This window comes from Suncus etruscus, chromosome 13 (genome assembly GCF_024139225.1).
Source record: "Suncus etruscus isolate mSunEtr1 chromosome 13, mSunEtr1.pri.cur, whole genome shotgun sequence".
Lineage (NCBI taxonomy): Eukaryota > Metazoa > Chordata > Mammalia > Eulipotyphla > Soricidae > Suncus > Suncus etruscus.
Genome location: NC_064860.1, coordinates 83,119,830 through 83,143,287, shown reverse-complemented (window position 1 = coordinate 83,143,287; position 23,458 = coordinate 83,119,830).

Sequence of the window (23,458 nt, the reverse complement as noted above, 5' to 3'; positions counted from 1 at the left end):
TGAAAAAAATGTGTAGTATAGGAATAAAGCATATTAGTAGATATAATCTGTAAGTATTCAGTATATTAGGAGGAATATATATTAATATTTTTATGTTCCCCAATAACATATTCTAGTCTTTTCAACATGGTATTTACTATGATTACCTATACTCATGGTGTTTAGATATCACTCTTTGTTCCCTCCTTTTTAAGGAGAATTATTTGTTCTGCAGGAAATGTGGGTTCCAGTTAAGCCACCATATATCCTAAATTAATGTTATAAAACTTTTTAATTTTATTTTTATATATTACTTGAAATAAATAATCCTACTATTGAGAGAATTTTTCTTGATGTATAGGAATAATGTTACATTATTGATAATTAATTTCACTGATAATAATTAGCCTAATAATAATTAAGATTATTGTGAATAATATTACATCAATATATCTAGGACTTATTTCTCTTTGAATCTGCCAGAATTTACTACAATGCAGCTTAAACTACATCAGTACAACAAAAGGACTTAAAGTTAGGTAAGTTTAAATAATATAGATATTGGCTTCACCTGTACAGACTTAGATTGCTATCTAAACTTAGTAGAGAAGAATTAAGACATTTAGTGATGTGGTTTGATGCAAGACAGTTTTTTTACTTTAAAGAAAGAAGATGGGACTGTAGAGGTGGCACTGGAGATAAGGTGTCTGCCTTGCAAACACTAGCCTAGGAAGGACCACGGTTCAATCCCCCAGCGTTCCATATGGTCCCCCTAGCCAGGGGTGACTTCTGAGTGCAGGGGTGACTTCTGAGCTCATAGCCAGGAGTAATCCCTGAGCTTCAAAGGGGTGTGGGTCAAGAAACCAAAAGACAGGGAGGGAGGGAGGGAGGGAGGGAGGGAGGGAGGGAGGGAGGGAGAGTAGGAAGTACTTAAAATAAAGTGGAAATTCTACTTGGAAGGTTGAAGTGATTATAAGGGTTTAAAAAGAAGAATGAAAATATAAAAATTAAATTAAGGTGAATTTTCAAGGTTGTTCAGCTTATGAGTTTAATCAATTTAAAAAATAATTAAAATTTAATATTTTACAATTTTAATTACCTGGATATTTAAGAATGGGTACTTTCTTTTTCTTATATATAAACCTCCTCTTTATATTTATTTATTTCCTCAAGCATTTTAATTTACTATAAATTGTGAGATGAAATTGGTTTCTAAGCCTTATTTCCTAGCACTTTTAACTCAATAATTTTTATTTTTGTTTTATTTTGTTAAGATTAATATATAGCATTTTAGAAAATAAATGGCTTAATTTATTCCTTTAAAGAGGCACTGATAAATAGATATGTATAGGTATATAGACATTGATATACAATCCTTTAGATGAAAATTGTGGGAGTATTACAAGTTATATTAATCAGGATATCACTTTTGGAAATCAGTTGTCTATAAATATAAAATATTTAAACCCTATATGAAAACTTCACCAAGCTAAATATCTATATTAAAACATAACCAGAGCAGTTTATAAGTGTAAACAACTACAACAAAAGAAATAAAAAAATTGCTTTAAAGAAGGCAGAAACAATCATCTTAACAATGTGGTTTCAAAATTTATTTCTAGTGCTTCTAACATAGGTCATTATCAGACTACCATTTTACTAGATGAAAGCAAGGTAATAATTTTTTTAACTGCACTAAGGAATATCCTATAATTAGACAAACTGCACTATGCTTGGTTCTAAGAATCATATTTAATGGGTAGATAAGAGAAATTGAGAGATATTTGATTTTGAAGAAAATATTGAAATTGAGGAATATTTTTATGTTTAAACTTATAATATTGAAGGCTCCATTGTTCAACCTTAGAAAACTCAAGATACTAAATAGGGGAACAACAATAAGACCTCAAGAGTCTGGCATAGATTACATATATATTTATTATTATGAGTTTAGAGAAAGGTGCTCAGGGAAATTGCTAAACAGCTTATATAGAACTCAGTACCAAGTTGGCACTGCCCTTAGACAGATGTATTTCTATGCTGACTTACTAGGTGGCGATATAATCTTAAAAATAAATATTCACATTCTCCTGAAAATGTTTCTACTATAATGTTTTCTAATGTGTTTTTCACTTCTATCTTATTTTTTGTTGTTTTCATCTTGTATTTCCTTTTACACTAAAAGATTGTACACTATAATTCATTACCCAAACAAAAAACTATTAAGCCATGTAAAGCTAATTTGTGGAAGGAAACCTCAAAATTTCTCTATTGAGGGGCCTGAGCAATAGTGCAGCAGTAGGGTGTTTACCTTGAAGGTGGCTGACCCAGGACGAACCTTGGTTTGATCCCTGATGTTCCATATGGTCCTCCAAGCCAGGAGCGATTTCTGAGAGCATAGTCAGGAGTAACCTCTGAGCATCAGCAGGTGTGGGTCAAAAACCAAATAAAGAAAAAAAATCCCTTTATAGAGTGATATAAATCTATAAATTTCCTTCATCTCTATTGCCCACATAACCAAATGTTGATAATGGAATGAAATATCACTAATTTTCATTATCTATACTGATCTATCTATCTATCTATATCTATATATATATTGAATTATATTTTATGCTGAAAATAGATTAAGTACTCATCTTTCTCAACAGTAAAGAGATAGTTAGAACTCTTTGTGTCTTTCAAGAAAGAAACAATCAAATAATAACTATTTTAAAGTACAAAGTCCTTCCCCTACGTCTTCCACTTATATTTTACATATATTGTGTTCAATCTCAAAAATCATGTGAGTTCTGAAAATAACCCTTCACAACTATGAATAGGCATCAATAAGTCTTTTATAAGTAAAATTTACAAGAATAGATTGTATTACTTTTCAATATCCAGGTTTAATATTCAATGCCAAATTTAAAAAATCTTATCTAGAATTAAAAGGATCTCTTTTTACTATTTACTATCCTGAGAAAATGCCAGATTTCTACAGATGATAATCTAGAAAATGACACCAGGACAAATTCTTATTATTTACTAGGAGTTGAAAGAATAAAGCCAGAAATTTATAGAACACACCACGTAGAGGCTATTGTGTTGGATTGTCTCACATTGTAATAACTTCCATGACAGTAAGTCATCATTTCTAACCTCAAAATACATATATATTGGAAAAGCACATACTGAAAAAACAACAGTTCTGATTCAATAATTCTATAACTAGAACTCATTTCAAAAATTTGGTATAGAAGGGCCTATGTGATAGCACAGCGGTAGGACTTTTGCAGCCAACACAGAACAGACCCGATTAGATTCCTGGCATCCCATATGGTCCCCGGATCTTGCCAGAAGCAATTTCTGAGCATAGAGCTAGATTAACCCTTGAGCACCAATGGGTGTTACCCAAACAAAAACAAAAAAAAATTGGGTATAAATTTGGTATAATTAAAAGAAAAATGATAGAAATTGAAGAAATAGACATATCCTTGAAAAACAAAGGAGGATACAGATATGCAAAACTGGCCAGGGGTCAAGTCAAAGACAATGAATCTTGTTGGGGACTGAACTAGTGTTGTTTTTGGACAAAGTCAACAGAAAACAGAGATCGTTAAGTATATGGACATTTACTATTTATTATGTGAGGGAAAATACTTTTGGTAGAACAATTTGGCTTGTAAAGGCCGTTAAAAAGAGGAAAAAGTTGGAGACATAATTGGACAGCAAACTTTTTCTGAAAGTATCACAGCAAATGGGAGATTTAGATTTATTTTTGCAAGTGTCCTATCTGTTGTGCTATTGCTCTGCCCCTAGGCTCAGACATTGGGGTGGGGGGTGGACATACTGATAATATTCAGGGATTATTTCTGGCTCTGCACTCAAGAAGTACTCCTGGTGATGCATGGGTAAACATATCAAATGCTGAGGATTGAACCTGGATTGCACATTACATGGCAAGCACAATAACTATATGCTCCAGCCCAAGCCTCCACCATTTTTTAAAATAATAATTTCTTTATTTAAGAACCATGGTTACAAACAAGTTAGTAAATGGGTTTCAACCATAAAATGCACAACCCCCCCATTCACCACTAAAATTCTCTGGCCATCAAGATCCCCTGTTTTTTTCCTTCCCCACTTCCTGAGAATCTTTGATACAAGCATTGCATTTCTCTATCATTGTCATTGTAGTTGTTAGTGCAATTATTTCTCTAACTTTGCTTACCATTCTTTGTGGTAAGCATCATATGATGGGCTGGCCCTTCAAGCCCTCATCTATATTGTCTCTGGATACTATTATTATACTGTCTTGTATTTTTCTTAAATCCCACAGATTAGTGAGACAATGCTGTGTTTATCTCTCCCCCTCTAAATTATTTCACGCAACATAATAGTCATATCCATTCATGTATAGGTAAATTTTGTGACTTCATTTCTTCTAACAGCTACGTAGTATTCCATTGTGAAGATGTACCACAGTTTCTTAAGCCACTCATCTGTTTTCAGGAATCTGGGTTGTTTCTAGATTTTGGCTTTTGCAAAAAGTGCTGTTAAGAACATGGGAGTGCAGAGGGCATTATTGTATTGTTTTGGGGGGTTCCTCTGGTATATCTCTAGGAGTGATTTTGCTGGATCATATATTTTTAAAGCATATCCATATTGTTTTCCATAAAGTATGAACTGGAAAGCATTCCCACCAGCAGTTAATGAGAGATTCTTTCTATCCACATCCCTGCCAGTATTGATTGTTCTTGTTCTTTGTGATGTGTGCCAGTCTCTGTGACGTTAAATGGTACTTCATTATTGTTTTGATTTGCATCTTCCTGATGATGTGGACCATTTTTTATGTGCCTTTTGGACATTTGTAGTTCTTCTTTGAGAAAGTATCTGTTCATTTCTTCTTCCCATTTTTTGATGGAGTTAGATGTTTTTTTCTTGTTAAGTTCTGCAGCACCTTTTATATCTTACATATTAGCCCCTTGTCTGATGGGTATTGGGTGTATAATTTCTCCCATTCTGTGGGTGAAATTTTTACTCTAATCTCTGTTTCCTTGAAGTGCAGAAGCTTTTCAATTTGGTGTAATCCCATGTTTATTACAGCAAATGTTAGGTTTTAGAATATTAAATTAGAGTGGGAGGGAAATATTAAAATATAAGCAGAAAAATGTAAGCAATGAGCAAGGTGCCAACTTAGTCACATGAAAACATACTTCTACAATAGTAGGAACATAATTTAAAAATTAAATATATAAACAATATCTAAAGATAAAAATAGTTGAAACCTAAGGCTGACAAGTATGGAGAAATAAAAGGACCAGTTTAGTTTTGATAGCTGGAATAACAAAACTTTCACTGAAAAAAGTAAGGAAATTTGGTAGACAAGGGGGATAAGTAAGATGGAGAGGGCAACTTAAGGCAATATTTGATGCTTTAAGAATTATAAATTACTTTACATTAAGAATATTATTTACATAGTTGCTCAGAACACATTTGTTATTGACACTTCATATTTCAATAAATCCTGTGTTAAAAATTATTTCTAAAATCCCTGTTGCTTCTAAGTGTCTTGTGGCCATTAGTTGGCTAGTATTAAAACATATACTCTCAAACCATATGCATAAATATTTATGACCATATAATTTACTACAACCTCCAAATAAGTCTATGCTGTTTTATAATCTCCTTGAATCAAAGTATACAGCTAAAAAGACACAATTTTTCTGTACCTATCCTTTAAAAGATTGCCAGTCTCTGCCCTCCTTTTCTTGTTTTGGAGAACTTAGTTGCCTCACTAGAAGTTAATTGCCTCCATTTAGATACTACAAAGAGAGGTCATTCCAAGAAAGAAAGCCTGTGAATAAAATGAAGCAAGTCATCATCAAGCCTCTTAGACAAGTGTCCAAATGATTCCAAAGCCATTTGGCAACCAAACAAGGAATCTCAAGGAAGATAAGCAAAATAATGACCAAGAGCATAATAACCTACAGTAATGAGAAATGGTAGAATATATTGTGGAATCAAGTCCCAAAATTTTGGACTAAAACATGGCTCTATGAAGCATATATTAGTTTTCATCAGTATGAAATGAAATCCCATGGGAAAATGGATAATTAACAGTGAAATGGAAGGTCTGATATGAAAAAATTGCCCTAAAGAATGACTGATGCTTGAGAAGAAGTTCCCTCACATAGCAGGCATAAGAAGTCTGGTAAAATGTAAAAGATTTGTGAGGATTTTAAGAATCAGATGACGAACCAAAATATTTAGTCTGGCAATCAAGGGGAACATAGCCTAAAGTAGGAAAAAATAAGGCTATATAAGAAAATAGGTTTTTCTTATTAAAACCTGTTGCAGGCTTTTATATAGGAGAACATAAGCATCCCAATAATGTTCTACCCCTCTTTGAAAGATTCACCCTTCACTTGGGAATCTCTATTTTCATAGGTTCCTCACACATTGACTCCCAGCTTATTTTATTTCTTATTCAACAAGCACTGAGCTGTAATTTAGGGATATATAAGCATTATGGGCTGACAAAAAATATTCTTGGGTCAGGGAGATAACTCAAAAGACCAGTGTGCATACTTTGCATATTGTAGTTGTTCATTCCTGGCACCACATGTTCCCTGGAGCACTGCAGGGAGTAACCCTGAGCACTGCCAGTTTGTAATCTAAACCTAGATCATATATAACATTCCACATAAAACGGAACTTGCAGTATTGTGGGTAATATTTAATTAACAAGGAGCATAAAGAAGGTAGAAAAAGTCTCAGATGGGTTTTGAATGATGATGGTGAAGGTAGAAGAAATGCTGCCCTGAAGGAGTAACTGAACTTTAAAATATACATAGAACTTAGCCAAGCTAATATGTCAAATGACTTTTCAGGATGTGGGAATACGAAAAGCAAAAAAAAAAAAAAAAACTTGAGTGAAAAAAATAGTTGACTGTTTTAAAACAGCAAGAAAAGAATATCTGATATTGTCAGAAAGAAGAACACAATAAATCTGTTGCTTAAAGACATTAGATTTAGGCTACTCTTAAATTATTCCTTAGATTTTGTAATGCTTCCCCCAAGGACCTTTTACCTAAGGTTTCTTTTGAGATGTTAATCGCTCCTAGATGATCAGACACACAACACACTCACATCTGGGATGGGGCAAGCTGTTTTATATAAAGAATTAAAAACTCTGTCAGGGGCTAGGCTAGAGGAAGCATCAAAAGGACAGGAAAAAAGACATGGTTTAGGATTACAGGCCAGAGAGAGCTTGGCAAACAAAGCAGATGGCAGAAAAACTCACAGCAGATAAAAAGCTGTGAGGAATAAAGCAAGCTGACACTAGTGAATATATAAACTGACTGCTTGTGCATTATTTCTCAATGTTAATACCCTTCTTCAGACCAGAGTTGTCAAACCTGGGGTGGCCTCACCCAACATGTGGATCTCTATTATAGTTTATATTTTAATCAACAGATTTTATCCAGAAGATTGCAGTGAAGAAATTATCATTGATCACTAATATAACAACTCTATGCTAAAGATAACTCACTTATTTTGGAAGATTTTTAAGGAGAATAAGGTCTCAGCATAGAATAAACATAGACACCTGGCACACCAGTAAATTTTCTGTGTCAGAAAGATAGCATCAATTCTTCAACCTACATCCTGTTGACCCACTGATGCTTTATCTTTTGTAGATTCTCCAATGTATTCCTCACAAGAAGGATCATGCCTTCAGATAAAATCCTACTCTCAGTCATACATAATTTTCTCCTAACACATTTTGCACAATTAAATCTTAAAACAATATAATTAAATCTTAACACAATAAAATAAGCTCATTTTTCTTTTTCTTTTTTGTTTTGTTTTTGGGTCATACCCAGTGGTGTTCAGGGGTTACTCCTGGCTATGTGCTCAAAAATCCCTTCTGGCTTGGGGGACCCTCTGGGATGCTGGAATTTGAACCACTATTTGTCCTGAATTAATTGCATGTAAGGCAAACACCCTACCACTATAAGCACACTTTTCTATATATGTTTATATACATAAATATATATAAATTTCATTATTAATCAATATAAATTCCAAAAAATCTAAATACAAACATTGCTATTAGGAAAATAACTGAAATAAATAATAAAAATAATGTTAATTGGGTAAATATCTGTCATCCCAGAAGAAAGGAACTGAAGTATTTGGTGTTTTGAGTTTTGTTTTTGTTTGGTAGTCACAGCCTGTGACAGGGCTAATCTAGAGATGTTTGGGCTCTATGGTGACTATTTGTTTAAAGCAAGAGTCTTAACCTGTGTACTTTCTCTTTGATCCCTTGAAATAGTTTTATTTAGGAGATTTTTTTTCTTATGACATTTGTCATCTTTGGGCCATTCATCATTAGGCTCCTTCTTTGCCTTCAAGGATTTTAACAGACACTTTTATGGATCAGGCATTTTTTTTAATTGTATGAAGAGTAAAATGGGAGAAGGAACATAAAGGGATCTTGGAAAATTTAAATATTTATACCCTAAGGAGAATTGAGTCAATTTGCTATGGTAATATTTTAAATGAAATGCTAAAAAGCAAATGACTGTGTAATCTCACCCTCCCCAACATACTCATTTCACAGAGCTCAAAAGTCAGCTAGTTATTTGGTATGAAGGCCAAACTTTCAAGGGCAGTTTTACTTTTTGTGAATGCTTAATTTGGCACTGTATGGAAAAAGAAAGACGCTTGGTGAAGCAAATACAGTATTGCCATTGAATTGCAGCTGAACTGACTAACGGCAGTTCCATTCCCTAAAATCATATGTGGATTGGCAGAGTCAAGAGAAGGCATTGTTGTAAGACAAGTCACTGTGGGAAACCAAGCTGCAGAGGACTCATTGACTTCAGTGCCAGCTTCAAGATTTATGAGACCGGGAAACAAGTAAAATACGACTCTGCCTGACAGCAAAGCTGTTTAAAAGTGACCTTGTTCACCTTGGAGGATAACCAAGGAACTGATTGTTCCACTGCATTCTGCAACTGCCAGCCAATGAGAAGAAATGATGTCAGGTTGTCTTGGGCAGTCCCTATTGAGAGGGGCTGAACAATGGCTAATGCCATGCAAGTAATACCAGAAAAGACACTGGTTCACTACACATGGTTACCCTCAGTGCTTCCTTCATTGGGTACCATGAGATTTGCATAAATTAATTCATGGACATATGACCACCAATTCCATTTTATGAAATTGAAGTCTCTACTTTAACAAAACACCTTGGAGAGAGTAATATAGTCAACTAAACTATGGTCCTGTTTTCTTTAGAGGGGTAATTAAACCAGAAACTCTCTTGAGAAGAGCCCATTAATATTATTAAATATAACATTTTAGAGTCCTAGGCCCAATTTTGTACTACACAAAGAATATGGATTCAGAAAGCTATGTTGATTTCTTTCAAGATCACCCAGCATGTTAGAAATTTCCAGAAACAGTGCCAAGAGTATGAATATATATCTATAGATAGATTGGAGGTGGCAAATGGTCAGGTCTAGAATAGCGTGCTGAAGACCCAAGTGACTTAACAGTGTATTTCCAGTTTGATGCTGGTAGGCATGGGTCTGAGAAGACATAATATTTCTGTTTAAGACTGAAAACAGAAAGAAAAAATAATAATCATTTTTCATATTCTCTTCAAGCAGGAGAATATTCTCTTCTTCTCAGAGACAATCTTTTTATTCTATTCATATATTAAAATGGTCAAATGGGGCTTACTTGCATTTGAGAGGAAGTCTGTTTTACACAATCTACCAATAAGAAGTAGGTAACTAAGGCTGGAGTGGTGGCGCAGAGCTTAAGGAGTCTACCTTGCCAGCATAAGCCTAGGAAGGACTACAGTTCGATCTCCCACCGTCCCATATAGCCCCCCAAGCCAGGGGCGATTTCTGGTCATATAGCCAGAAGTAAAACCTAACTGTCACCGGGTGTGGGTGAAAAACCAAAATAATAATAATGATAATAATAAGTAACTAGGTGAAAGGGGAGGGGCACTGGTCTTTGGCAATAAATTTTAGTAACTCATGATAATCAAGAAACATTTAGGAGTTAATCTTCAAGTAGTTCATAGGTCCAGACCAGGAATGCCAGTTCAAAATGATTAGGATCCATCCTTTGAGTTAATATAACAAGAACAAAGGCCCTGATAAGATTCTATTATGCTTGGTTGGTTTTGTTTTGGGATGATATTCATGGTGTTCTTCATTAAGGAATCACTTTTTTGCAGTGGTTGGGAGACATATGGGATGTTAAGAATGGAACTGGATTCTGTGTGTGTGTGTGTGTGTGTGTGTGTGTGTGTGTTTAGGCCACACCCCAAGGTACTCAGGAGTTAGTCTGGCTCTGTGCTCAGAAATCACTCCTGGCAGGCTTAGGGACCATATGGGATGTGAGGTATTGAACTTGGGTCCATCACGGGTCATCTGCGAGAAAGGCAAAATCCCTACCGCTATGCTATTGCTCCACCCTAGAACCTACCTTGATGAAAAGCACCTCTCTGCCATTCTGAAAAAAAAGTCTTAATGTACAAGACACCAGAGTTTAAGGTCTTTTACAAAATCTTAACAAAAAAATCTGCCATATTGCCAAGATCATAATAGCTTAAAAAAGGCATATATGATCGAATTCTTGAGGCAACTCAGAGCACTCTATTCTGAACTCTCTCTCTTAGACTTTTATTCCAAGTGTAGAATTTCTCCCTTTTACTTTAATTCATTTTGAAGTTGCTCATAAATTCCAACTCTGGTTGATTAACTTCATGACCTAATTTATTTGGAGCTCTCTATTCTTTCTGTAAAAGACCATGTTCTCTCTTTTATGAGTTTATTTTTCTTCATTTGTCTTTAATAAGACTTTTCTATCTCACTATCTTATCTCAAAATTCCTCTGAGATACTTCAGTGCAGGTGAAGCTGGGGACCTGCATTTATTATGCATTTACTTTAGATCAAGTGAATCTCTTGACAATTGAATTCAATGTCCACAATGTGCAGGATCAAAAGCAGTATTCAAATTATAACCTCACAGGAATACACAACAACATAGTTGGAACACACGGGAGTGAGGGAATCACTCCCTCTTTTATGACTACTAACTCTTGCTCTGTGTTACCCTGTATAGTTCACTGGTAATGCATGCAAGTGCTAATCTCAATAATTAAAACCTCACAGAAAAATCCAGAATAATGTTAGAACATGCCTGCATACTTTATGGACCAATGAAGACATATTCATATATTCATTTAAAGATAACACAACTTAGTGAACAATAGTCCAGCCCTGATCACTCTTCACAAAACTTATTCAGTGTACTTTGCCCTATCAACAATTCAAAAGGATCTCCCAAAATAATAATACACATTCTTCTCTAGTGCACATTGAATGTACTCCAGGACAAATAGCATATTAAGATATAACTCAAACATATATATATACATATATAATCACAAATATAGAAACTTTATAAGTACCTTCTCAGTTATGACAGTAGAAATTAACCACAGAAAGGTGATGAAGAAAACTTTCAACATATGGAAATTGAGCAAAAACACTTCTAAGTAAACAGCAACTGGATCAAAAAGAAAGAAAGTTGAGGCCAGTGTGGCCCAAAAACCAAAAAAAAAAAAAAAAAAAAGAATAAAAGTTAAGGAAAACATTTAACATTTTCTTTAAACTAATGACAGATACATGATATCACAACCTATGGAATACAGAAAAAATACTGTAATAGGGTGGAAATATACAGCAATGCAGGCCTATATTAAGAAAGAAGAAAAAGGGCAGGAGCAGTGGCACAGTGGTAGGGTGTCTGCCTTGCAAACGCTAACCTAGGATGGATGGCGGTTTGATCCCCGATGTCCCTTATGGTCTCCCAAGCCAGGATCAATTCCTTAGCACAGAGGCGGCGAACAAGTTCGACACAAAGAGCCAAAATTTTAAACTGTGAGAGTCAGAGAGCCACACCACGCAGTGACCTGCCAAAACAGATGCTCACACAAAAGCATATAATTTTAACAATAATATATTAAACACATAAGAGGCAAAGAGCCACATTCATTCTGGCGGGGAGCCGCATGAGGCTCGAGAGCTGCGTGTTCGCCACCCCTGCCTTAGCATATAGCCAGGAGTGATTTCTGAGTGTCACCAGGTGTGGCCCAAAAACCAAAAAATAAATGAAGAAGGAGGAAAAGAGGAGGAGGAGGAGGAGGAGGAGGAAAGAAGAAGAAGAAGAAGAAGAAGAAGAAGAAGAAGAAGAAGAAGAAGAAGAAGAAGAAGAAGAAGAAGAAGAAGAAGAAGGACTGAACTTCGCTGGATCTCAGATGCCAGCACCCTTCTGCCTCTCTACTCTGCTGTCCTGCATTTTCGGCCTGATTTCACCCTTGGTGCGGCTCATCAGCCAGCCTGCCTTCCTGTGAACTTTCTGGGGAGTCTGCCTTCCCGGGAGCCTTCCGTGGAGGTGAGTCTACAGGCCCAGAAAGGGAGGAGCCACTGAACTTCGCTGGATCTCAGATGCCAGCACCCTTCTGCCTCTTTACTCTGCTGTCCTGCATTTTTGGCCTGATTTCATCCTGGGTGCGGCCCATCTGCCAGCCTGCCTTCCTGTGAGCCTTCCGTGGAGGTGAGTCGACACGCCCAGAAAGGGAGAAGCCAGAGGAGCACGGTTGCTCCGCTCCCCTTCGCGACGGTGCACAGCATTTAGCCAATGAATACAATCACAACACGTAGAAAAACACGCAGTACTAGTGTGACAATGGGGAAACAACATGGGCCAGTGCCAGACATAGAGAATGAAGATGGCAACTCTGATGACTTGAACATGATCAACCACCTAGTCAGTCTCTCAGATAAGGAGTTTAGAGTTGCAATATGGAACATGTTCAAAGAACTCAAACAAAGTATAGAAGAGAAAACTAAAAAGAATCAGGAGAATATGAAGATAGAAATGAGAAAACTCCAAATGGAAATTTCAGATCAAATAACAGGTCTGAGAAACTCAGTAGATGAATTGAAGAAAAACATGTTTGAGATTTCCCACAGGTTAACAGCAGCTGAGGATAGAATCAGTACACTGGAAGATGAGATACATAACAATTACATACAGCAGAAGAAATTGGAAAAAAGCCTCAAAGCAAATGATCAAACAATGGAAAAATTACTCAAAGAATGGGAACAGATGAAAATAGAAGTCTATGATAAGCTCAACAGAAACAACTTAAGAATCATTGGAGTCCCAGAGACTCAGGAAGAAAATCTCCGGGAAGAATCAACAGTCAAGAACATCATTAAAGAGAAACTACCAGAGATAATGAATACATGTGATCAAATCCTGCATGCCCGAAGAGTGCCAACTAAAAGAGACCCCAGAAAAAACACCCCAAGACACATCCTAGTCACAATGACGAATCCCATAGATAGAGACAGAATTCTGAAAGCAGCAAGATCGAAAAGAGAAATTACATTTAAGGGAACATCCTTGAGATTTACTGCAGACCTGTCACCAGAAACACTCAAGACCAGAAGGCAGTGGTGGGACATAGTGACAAAACTCAATGAAATAAATGCTTCGCCTAGAATACTGCACCCAGCAAAACTCACTTTTAGGTTTGAAGGAACAATACATAGTTTCACAGACAAACAACAGCTCAAAAACTTCACAGACTCAAAACCATTCTTAAAAGAAAAACTGAACGGCATACTTTAAGACAAGGCTTACCAACAGACACACCAAACTTTAATATAAAGATGGCACTAACTCCCAGGACAATTCTTTCTCTCAATGTCAATGGACTAAATGCACCAGTTAAGAGACACAGAGTGGCTAAATGGATCAAAAAACTCAATCCAACCTTCTGCTGCCTACAAGAAACGCACCTGAATAGTCAGAACAAACATAGACTCAAAATAAAAGGCTGGAGGAAAATCATCCAAGCAAACAACACCCAAAAAAAAGCAGGAGTGGCCATATTAATATCAGATGATGCAAACTTTATACTTAGGAAAGTAGTAAGGGACAAAGATGGACATTTTGTATTAATCAAGGGATATGTACAGCAGGAAGAAATCACCCTCCTAAACATATATGCACCGAATGAGGGGCCAGCAAAATATTTAATACAACTGTTGACAAATCTGAAAAATAATATCAATAACAACACAATAATTGTGGGAGACCTCAACACGGCATTGTCAACACTAGACAGGTCAACCAGACTGAAACCCAACAAGAATATACTAGACCTGAGGAGAGAAATGGAAGTAAGAGGCCTAGTAGATATATACAGGACACTCCACCCCCAGAAGCCTGGATACACATTTTTTTCTAATGTACATGGGACATTCTCTAGGATAGACTACATGTTAGCACACAAAACATATCTCCATAATATCAAGAGGATAGAAATTTTGCAGGCTGCCTTTGCTGACCACAAAGCCCTGAAATTATATATAAACTACAAAGGGACACAGAAGAAAAATTTTAACACCTGGAAGTTAAATAGCCTCATACTGAATAATCAGTGGGTCCGAGATGAAATCAAAGAGGAAATCAAAACCTTCCTGAAAACAAATGACAATGGAGACACAATTTATCAGAACCTATGGGACACAGCAAAAGCAGTACTGAGAGGAAAATTTATAGCTTTGCAAGCACACATCAGGAAAGAAGAAGGGGCATACCTGAATAGCTTAATGACGCAGCTCATAGAATTAGAAAGTGCTCAACAAAAGGATCCAAAAATAGGGAGGCAGAAGGAAATAACAAAGCTGAGAGCAGAAATCAATGAAGTGGAAACCAGAAAAACCATCCAAAAGATCAACGAAAGCAGAAGTTGGTTCTTTGAAAAAATAAACAAGATTGATAGACCACTGGCAAAACTAACAAAGAAAGAAAGAGAGAGAAACTTGATAACTCGTATTAGGAATGAAAAAGGAGAGATCACTACTGATATGGTAGAGATTCAAAGGGTAATCAGAAACTACTTTGAGAAACTCTATGCCACTAAAAATGAAAACCTGGAAGAAATGGATAAATTTTTGGAATCTTATAATCTTCCACGATTGAATGAAGAGGATGTAGCATATCTAAACACACCCATTACTATTGAGGAAATTAAGAAAGTAATCAAATGTCTGCCCAAAAACAAAAGCCCAGGCCCAGATGGATTTACTAATGAATTCTTTCAAACCTTTCAAGAGGAACTACTACCAATCCTGGCAAGACTCTTTCATGAAATTGAAAAAACAGGAAAACTTCCAAATAGCTTTTATGAAGCCAACATTACCTTGATATCTAAACCAGACAGAGATGCTACGAAAAAAGAAAATTACAGACCAATATCGCTGATGAATGCAGATGCAAAGATCTTCAACAAAATCCTGGCAAATAGGATTCAATGCCTCATTAAGATCATCCACTATGATCAAGTAGGTTTCATTCCAGGAATGCAAGGCTGGTTTAACATCCGTAAATCTATCAACATAATACACAACATCAACAGCAAGAAAAATAAAAATCACATGATCATATCAATCGACGCAGAGAAAGCATTTGACAAGGTCCAACACCCATTCTTGATCAAAACTCTCAGCAAGATGGGAATGGAGGGAACTTTTCTCAATATAGTTAAGGCCATCTACCACAAGCCAGAGGCAAATATTGTCCTCAATGGAGAAAAACTGAAAGCCTTTCCTCTAAATTCTGGCACAAGACAAGGCTGTCCTCTCTCACCACTCCTATTCAACATAGCACTGGAAGTACTTGCTATAGCGATTAGGCAAGAAAAGGATATCAAGGGAATCCAGATAGGAAAGGAAGAAGTCAAGCTCTCACTGTTTGCAGATGACATGATACTCTACTTAGAAAACCCCAAAGACTCTATCAAAAAGCTTCTAGAAACAATAGACTCATATAGCAAGGTGGCAGGCTACAAAATTAACACACAAAAATCAATGGCCTTCCTATACACCAATACTAATAAGGAAGAAATGGACATTAAGAAAACAACTCCATTCACTATAGTGTCACACAAACTCAAATATCTTGGAATCAACTTGACTAAAAATGTGAAGGACCTATACAAGGAAAACTATAAAACTCTGCTCCAAGAAATAAGAGAGGACACGCAGAAATGGAAGCATATACCCTGCTCATGGATTGGCAGGATTAACATCATTAAAATGGCAATACTCCCCAAAGCACTGTACAGATTTAATGCGATCCCCCTAAAGATACCCATGACATTCTTCAAAGAAGTGGACCAGGCACTTTTGAAATTTATTTGGAACAATAAACACCCTCGAATAGCTAAAGCAATCATTGGGAAAAAGAATATGGGAGGAATTACTTTCCCCAACTTTAAACTTTACTACAAAGCAATAGTTATCAAAACAGCATGGTATTGGAATAAAGACAGGCCCTCAGATCAGTGGAATAAGCTTGAATACTCAGAGAATGTTCCCCAGACATACAATCATCTAATTTTTGATAAAGGAGCAAAAAATCCTAAATGGAACAAAGAAAGCCTCTTCAACAAGTGGTGTTGGCAAAACTGGGTAGCCACTTGCAAAAAATTGAACTTAGACCCCCAGCTAACATCATGTACGAAGGTAAAATCCAAATGGATTAAAGACCTCGATATCAGCCCCAAAACCATAAGATATATAGAACAATACGTAGGTAAAACACTCCAGGACATTGAGGCTAAAGGCATCTTCAAGGAAGAAACTGCACTCTCCAAGCAAGTGAAAGCAGAAATTAACAGATGGGAATATATTAAGCTGAGAAGCTTCTGCACCTCAAAGGAAATAGTGCCCAAGATACAAGAGCCACCCACTGAGTGGGAGAAACTATTCACCCAATACCCATCAGATAAGGGGCTAATCTCCAAAATATATAAGGCACTGACAGAACTTTACAAGAAAAAAACATCTAATCCCATCAAAAAATGGGGAGAAGAAATGAACAGACACTTTGACAAAGAAGAAATACAGATGGCCAAAAGACACATGAAAAAGTGCTCCACATCACTAATCATCAGGGAGATGCAAATCAAAACAACGATGAGATACCACCTCACACCACAGAGAATGGCACACATCACAAAGAATGAGAATAAACAGTGTTGGCGGGGATGTGGGGAGAAAGGAACTCTTATCCACTGCTGGTGGGAATGCCGTCTAGTTCAACCTTTATGGAAAGCAATATGGAGATTCCTCCAAAAACTGGAAATCGAGCTCCCATACGATCCAGCTATACCACTCCTAGGAATATACCCTAGGAACACAAAAATACAATACAAAAACCCCGTCCTTACACCTATATTCATTGCAGCACTATTTACCATAGCAAGACTCTGGAAACAACCAAGATGCCCTTCAACAGACGAATGGCTAAAGAAACTGTGGTACATATACACAATGGAATATTATGCAGCTGTCAGGAGAGATGAAGTCATGAAATTTTCCTATACATGGATGTACACGGAATCTATTATGCTGAGTGAAATAAGTCAGAGAGAGAGAGAGAAAAACGCAGAATGGTCTCACACATTTATGGGTTTTAAGAAAAATGAAAGACATTCTTGCAATAATAACTTTCAGACACAAAAGAGAAAAGAGCTGGAAGTTCCAGCTCACCTCAGGAAGCTCATCACAAAGAGTGATGAGTTTAGTTGGATAAATAACTACATTTTGAACTGTCCTAATAATGAGAATGTATGAGGGAAATTGAGAACCTGTTTAGAGTACAGGCGGGGGTCGGGTGGGGAGGAGGGAGACTTGGGACATTGGTGATGGGAATGTTGCACTGGTGATGGGTGGTGTTAAAAAAAAAAAAGAAAACACATCTCATTTTTATTTCTAGGTAATATTAGACTTGAGTCTGAAATCATGTTTACTGTGGTTGGTTACTTTTTTTTTCAACCTAAAAAAAAAAAAAAACAAAAAAAGAAGAAGAAGAAGAAGAAGAAGAAAATACCAATTCATCAACCTAAACACACATCCCAAAAATCTAGAGAGAAATAGCATATGAATCCACAATGTAATAGGAGAAACATAGTAAAAACAAGAGCAGAAATCAAATCAACAACATAAAAAACAGGAAAACAATGAAAAGATTTAGGGAAACAGAAAAACAGGAGTTTATTATTAAAAGAATAAACAGGATAGAGAAACCTTTAAGTATAATCAAGAGAAAAAAGAGGAAATGTTCAAATAAATTGGATCATATATAAAGATTTGATAAAACAAAACAAATCACCTAAAAAGAGACTAATAAGACCTTGGGAAAGGACAATATATCAAATGCTCATGGATTGGAAGAATAAATATTGTTAAATGACTATTCTAGTTAATCTATTATATAGACTCAATGTAATCCCCATCCAAATTCAGACAACTTTCTTCTAGGATCTAGAAAAGCCAGTAACAAAATGTGTATGGAATCAGAAGAGATCACAAATAGACAAAGCCTTGCTGAAAACTAAGAGTGTGGAGGATTCTCATTATATAATTTGGAGCTGTAAAATAAACAGATTTATTACACAGATATAGTGATCAAACATGTCTTGTACTGAAATAAAGAAAATCTCTCTGATCAATGGGTCAGAAATCAAAGACAAACCTAATATACCTACATGTAATTTTTGATAAAGGAGTTGAAAGCATGAAATGGAGTAAACATAATTCTTCAACAAATGTTTCGGGGAAAACTGGATAAGCACATGTAAGACATTAAAGTTTGGTTCATATCTCATACTTTACACACAAAAAGTCAATGAATTCAATGTGGATCAAGGACCTTAAGTTCTGACAGGAAACTATAAAGTACATTGAGAAAAATACAGGTAGAATGCTCCAAGATTTTGACATCAAAGTTTCTTCAATGAACTGATACCACTGGGAAAGGCAACAAAATCAGAAATAGACAAATAGGACTACATCAAATTAAAAGGCTTCTGGCAAAACAAACACAGGCTAAAATCAATAAACAGCTTACTGAATGGGAAAAAGTATTCACATTCAACATTTTATACAAAAGCTTGATACTCAGAATATATAAACAACAAGGATCATCAAAAACAAATTCAAAAACATTCAAAAATAGGAAGAGGAAATTACTATGCACTTCTCCAAAGAAGACAGATTTATCACAAGTATGATTACCAGCTGATCACCAGCATTACTTAGCATCCAAATCAAAACAATGAGTTATCATCTCACACTAGTGAGATGTGATATATGATATCACATATCAAAAGTAGTAGAAACAATCTTTGCTGGTAGGTATCTGGTGAAAAGGGAATTCTCATACACTATTAGTGTTGTTTAGTTCAACCCTTGTGAAAAACAGTAACGGAGGTCTCAATAAACTTAAATTTGAGCCCCAATATTATTCAGCAATATGACTCAGCTACAACTGAAACTTTATAAAATACCTACCAAGGTGACTGGGAGGAGGTGGGGGATGATGGACCATGGGAGAACTGGTGATTGGAGTTAACAGTGGTTGGGATTAGTGTTAAAATATTATATACCTAAAACTCAATTATCAATAACTTTGTGGACCACAGTTCCATAATAAATTTAACGTTTTTAATTTAAAAGTATGCAAAAGCATAACTGTTGTAAGGTAAGTTTGTTTATTTTAATCAAGTCAAAGTCCTTTCAAATAAATAATATAGTACACTGTTAAAAATAATATTTAGTTTTAAAATAGATATAATAGTTACTGAATTGTATTTGGGCTCACAGAAAAATAGACCTTGAAAGAGATACTCTGGAAAGATAAGAATTAAATATCAACATAATTGGGGTTAGGGTTAATGTGCATTCTTTCTGAGTTACTCAGAACTTTCTGAAATAGAAGTGAGTTTTCAAAGGCTGTCCATTTCTTATATATCCTTAAGATCTATAAAAATTTCCCAAACAACATGACAGTATTCCCATTCTTTCTGAAGGTTACATAAGTTGACCTTTTACAGAACAAACTCATTCAGTCAATAATTTTTCTGGAATGTGTATAGGAAAATATATATAAATACACATTTGTAGTATCATAATACCATATCTGTCATTTAAATATGGATATATAAGGTGTTTTAAATCACATTTTCTCTACAGAAAGAGAGATGAACTTAATATCAAGGAAGATCTATAATGGTTATAAAAAGAGTGAATTCTAATTATTTTCCTGAAATTATTTGATAATACCAAAATAATAATGTTTTCCTCTCTGAGTAGTTTTTTTTTCCTATAAGAACTTATTTTCCTCTCTGAGTACTCATTGATAAAAATAATCATATCTTTTGCACTGGCATAAGCATATATTCACAAATATAATGGTCTATATAGTGACTGGAGAAAGGGTCATTTCACCATTGTTCAAATTCTAATATTTGTGTACTAAACAAAACACATATAGCCTCATTTTCTGTGAGCTGTAAGAACTGAGCACGCATGAGTATTTCTCCAAATGAGAAAGCTAAAACAATTATATCATTTCTTTTTTCATTTTGCTCTCATATTAAAGGAGAAACAAGAGAATTTAAAAATTAATTGCTAGAGCCAGACTAGTATTGAGCAAGTTAATGAGGACCTTTTATGAGCTATAATTTTTATTTATTTATTTGTTCAATTAATTATTTATTATATTCATTGGATATGGCCAGTGGATAATAGCCTTCTGGGTGCATTTAATGCTTTAATTACCCAAAAACAAATTCTGCCCTACAACTTGTAACCTAATCAGACCCAGGAAAACATAACATACACATATGGAGTAAGTAGACTTGCTAAGCTCTCTCCAAGTGAAATCTTAAGGAAATTAGTTTTTTCCAATAAGGGGTGATGTGATTTCTATGTGCTTTATTAATTAATGAATCAATAAATAAGTTCTTAATCACCTACTATGTGTAATATAATTTGGAAGACAAGAGGAGAAAAAGTAAGCACAAAATATGCTTTACATACTCCAGAAAGAATAGCAGTTACTATATGCCAAGTATATGGTATATGTATCCTCTTCCAAAACTACATCATTCTGACAACAAAGATATCATTCCTGTTGCCCATTTTGAGACTAGAAAATCTATTTAGTAGATTGAGTGATCCTGTTGCAATTCTTTTGTTTCCTGAAACACTAATCATATATAGCATATGGTTCCCATTTATATGATATTTAAAAAATAAATTCGCCTATCTCCATAGGATAAGCTATAAGTAAGAGTTTTATATTGTTTATGCTAAGTGAAATTTACATAACATAAAATTAATCACTTCTAAGTGTAAAAGCACATATCATTGAGTACATTAACACTGAGGATAAATTTCTATTTTAATGCAATCTGAATTCATGGTGTTTTGAGAATTACTGACCTGTAAGTTCAAAGTTCTGAATATTAGCCCTTAATCATCCAAACCAACTCATCTAAGTTGATAAGCCTCTCTATAAATGAAATACCTCCATTTAAAATGGTCAATGATTTTCAATGGCTGTATTAAAATTATCACAAAAAGTGATTAAAATATGACATTAGTCCATCCCCAGTGTAGAATTCAATAAGTTTAGCATGTGTGACTCTTTTAAGAAGCCAAATTTAAAATGTATTTGATTTAATCTGAGATTATTATATAACATTATATGTTGTGAGTTTGGGGAACCATAATTATATAATAAAAAGGAAGAATCAGCCCAAAATTTACTCTAAAATAATAAGACTGGAAAATCTTTCTGACCTGCCTTCTATACCAAACTTAAAAAAATTAGTAATATTCCTCAGGAATCTAAAATAGGCTGATATCTGTGGAATTCTTAGAATGGGTGGGGTAAATTCCTCTTTCTACATCAACCACAACAGTCCAGCATCACACCCTACACCCTCTGATAGAAAAGGCTCAGCTTCACGTCTGAACTCAATATAACATCTGAACCTTAACTACTCAGTAGGACAGGTTGAGGGGGCTGAAAACTGGGACTACTTGGGGGGGAGTAAGCAGAACCCCCAAACTCATCGCCAGAAAAAAATACAGTAAACTCTGCCCATACCCACAATCTTCCTGAGAGAAAAAAACGACCCAGCTGAGCTCCAAAAGAAAATAAAAGATGCCAGGTTGTCAACATGCCAGGCTGTCCAGTGTGAGCTGATATATCTGTGGAATTCTCAGAATGAGTGGGGCAGATTTTGCATGAACCATAGTGTCACAGTAGTACTAGGATCCTACACCGTCAAGTGCAACTTATCCTTATCAGACTGCAATGCCACCAAATTTCAGCTCTATAGATCCTGGACACCCCCAAATTTTATAGTCGTGTCAACCTAATAGTATCATAGGAAATATGATGAAAATATTACATAATTATCTACTAAGCTCAGTGAACCTATTAGTAAACATGGAAGACTCAACTAGCACCAACCACAGCCCAGAAAATCTTTAGACACCAACTTTAGTAACCCCATTGAGAGATAGAACAATTAGTTCGAATTTTCCCTTGTCAACCTAAATTCTGTTACTTCCATTTGCCTTGCTTTAACAAACTAGTAAAGTAAATCTGCTTGCGCCTGCAAAGAGACAGGCTATGATAGTGGAGAGGAAATTGGAGACACTGATGAAGGGAAGGTCATACTGGTAGTGGAATTGATGTTTGAACATTTTATGCCTGAAATAATTGCACTATGAAAAAATTGGTAAATTATGGTGCTATAGTAATTTTTTTCATTTAAGAAATAATGCTAAGAGTCCAGCGAGATAGCACAGCTGTAGGGCATTTGATTTGCATGCAGCAGATCCAGGACGAACCTGGGTTCGATCCTAGGCATCCCATATGGTCCCCTCAAGCCAGGAGCGATTTCTAAGTACATAGCCAGGAGTAATCCCTGAGTGTCACTGAGTGTGCCCCCCCTCAAGAAAAGAAATAATATTAAGCAGATTTCAAAGAAAGGGAGATTAGATGTATGTAATCTACCTGATCATTTTTAATATTGTCCTTTGGGAGAACCACACCCAGTGATGCTCAAAGGTTACTCCTAGCTCTGCTCAAGAATTACTATATTTTTCGTACCTTACAATGCACTTTTTTCTCCAAAAGATGCATCTTATGGCATAATGCCGCCTGAAGTTGAAGCCTGAGTGCAGGGGAGAAGAGCATCCAAAAACTATGTTCACCTTTTGGTCAGGAGCGTCTTATAGATCGAAAAATACGGTACTCTTAACAGTGTTAAGGAGATCATATGTGATTTCAGGGACTGAACCCAGGTCAGCCTTGTTAAAGGCAACTTCTCTATCTGCTATGCTATCACTCAGGCTCCTAGCTGACAATTTTTAATGATTACAATTATTTAAGAAATTATATGAAAAGTGATGTATTCCCATGATAAAATAAAGCAGTAAGAGCTAATTCAGGCAGCAAATGACCTAGAGAAAATTCAATTTATGAAAATTAAAATTTTCTAATAAATATAAACTTAA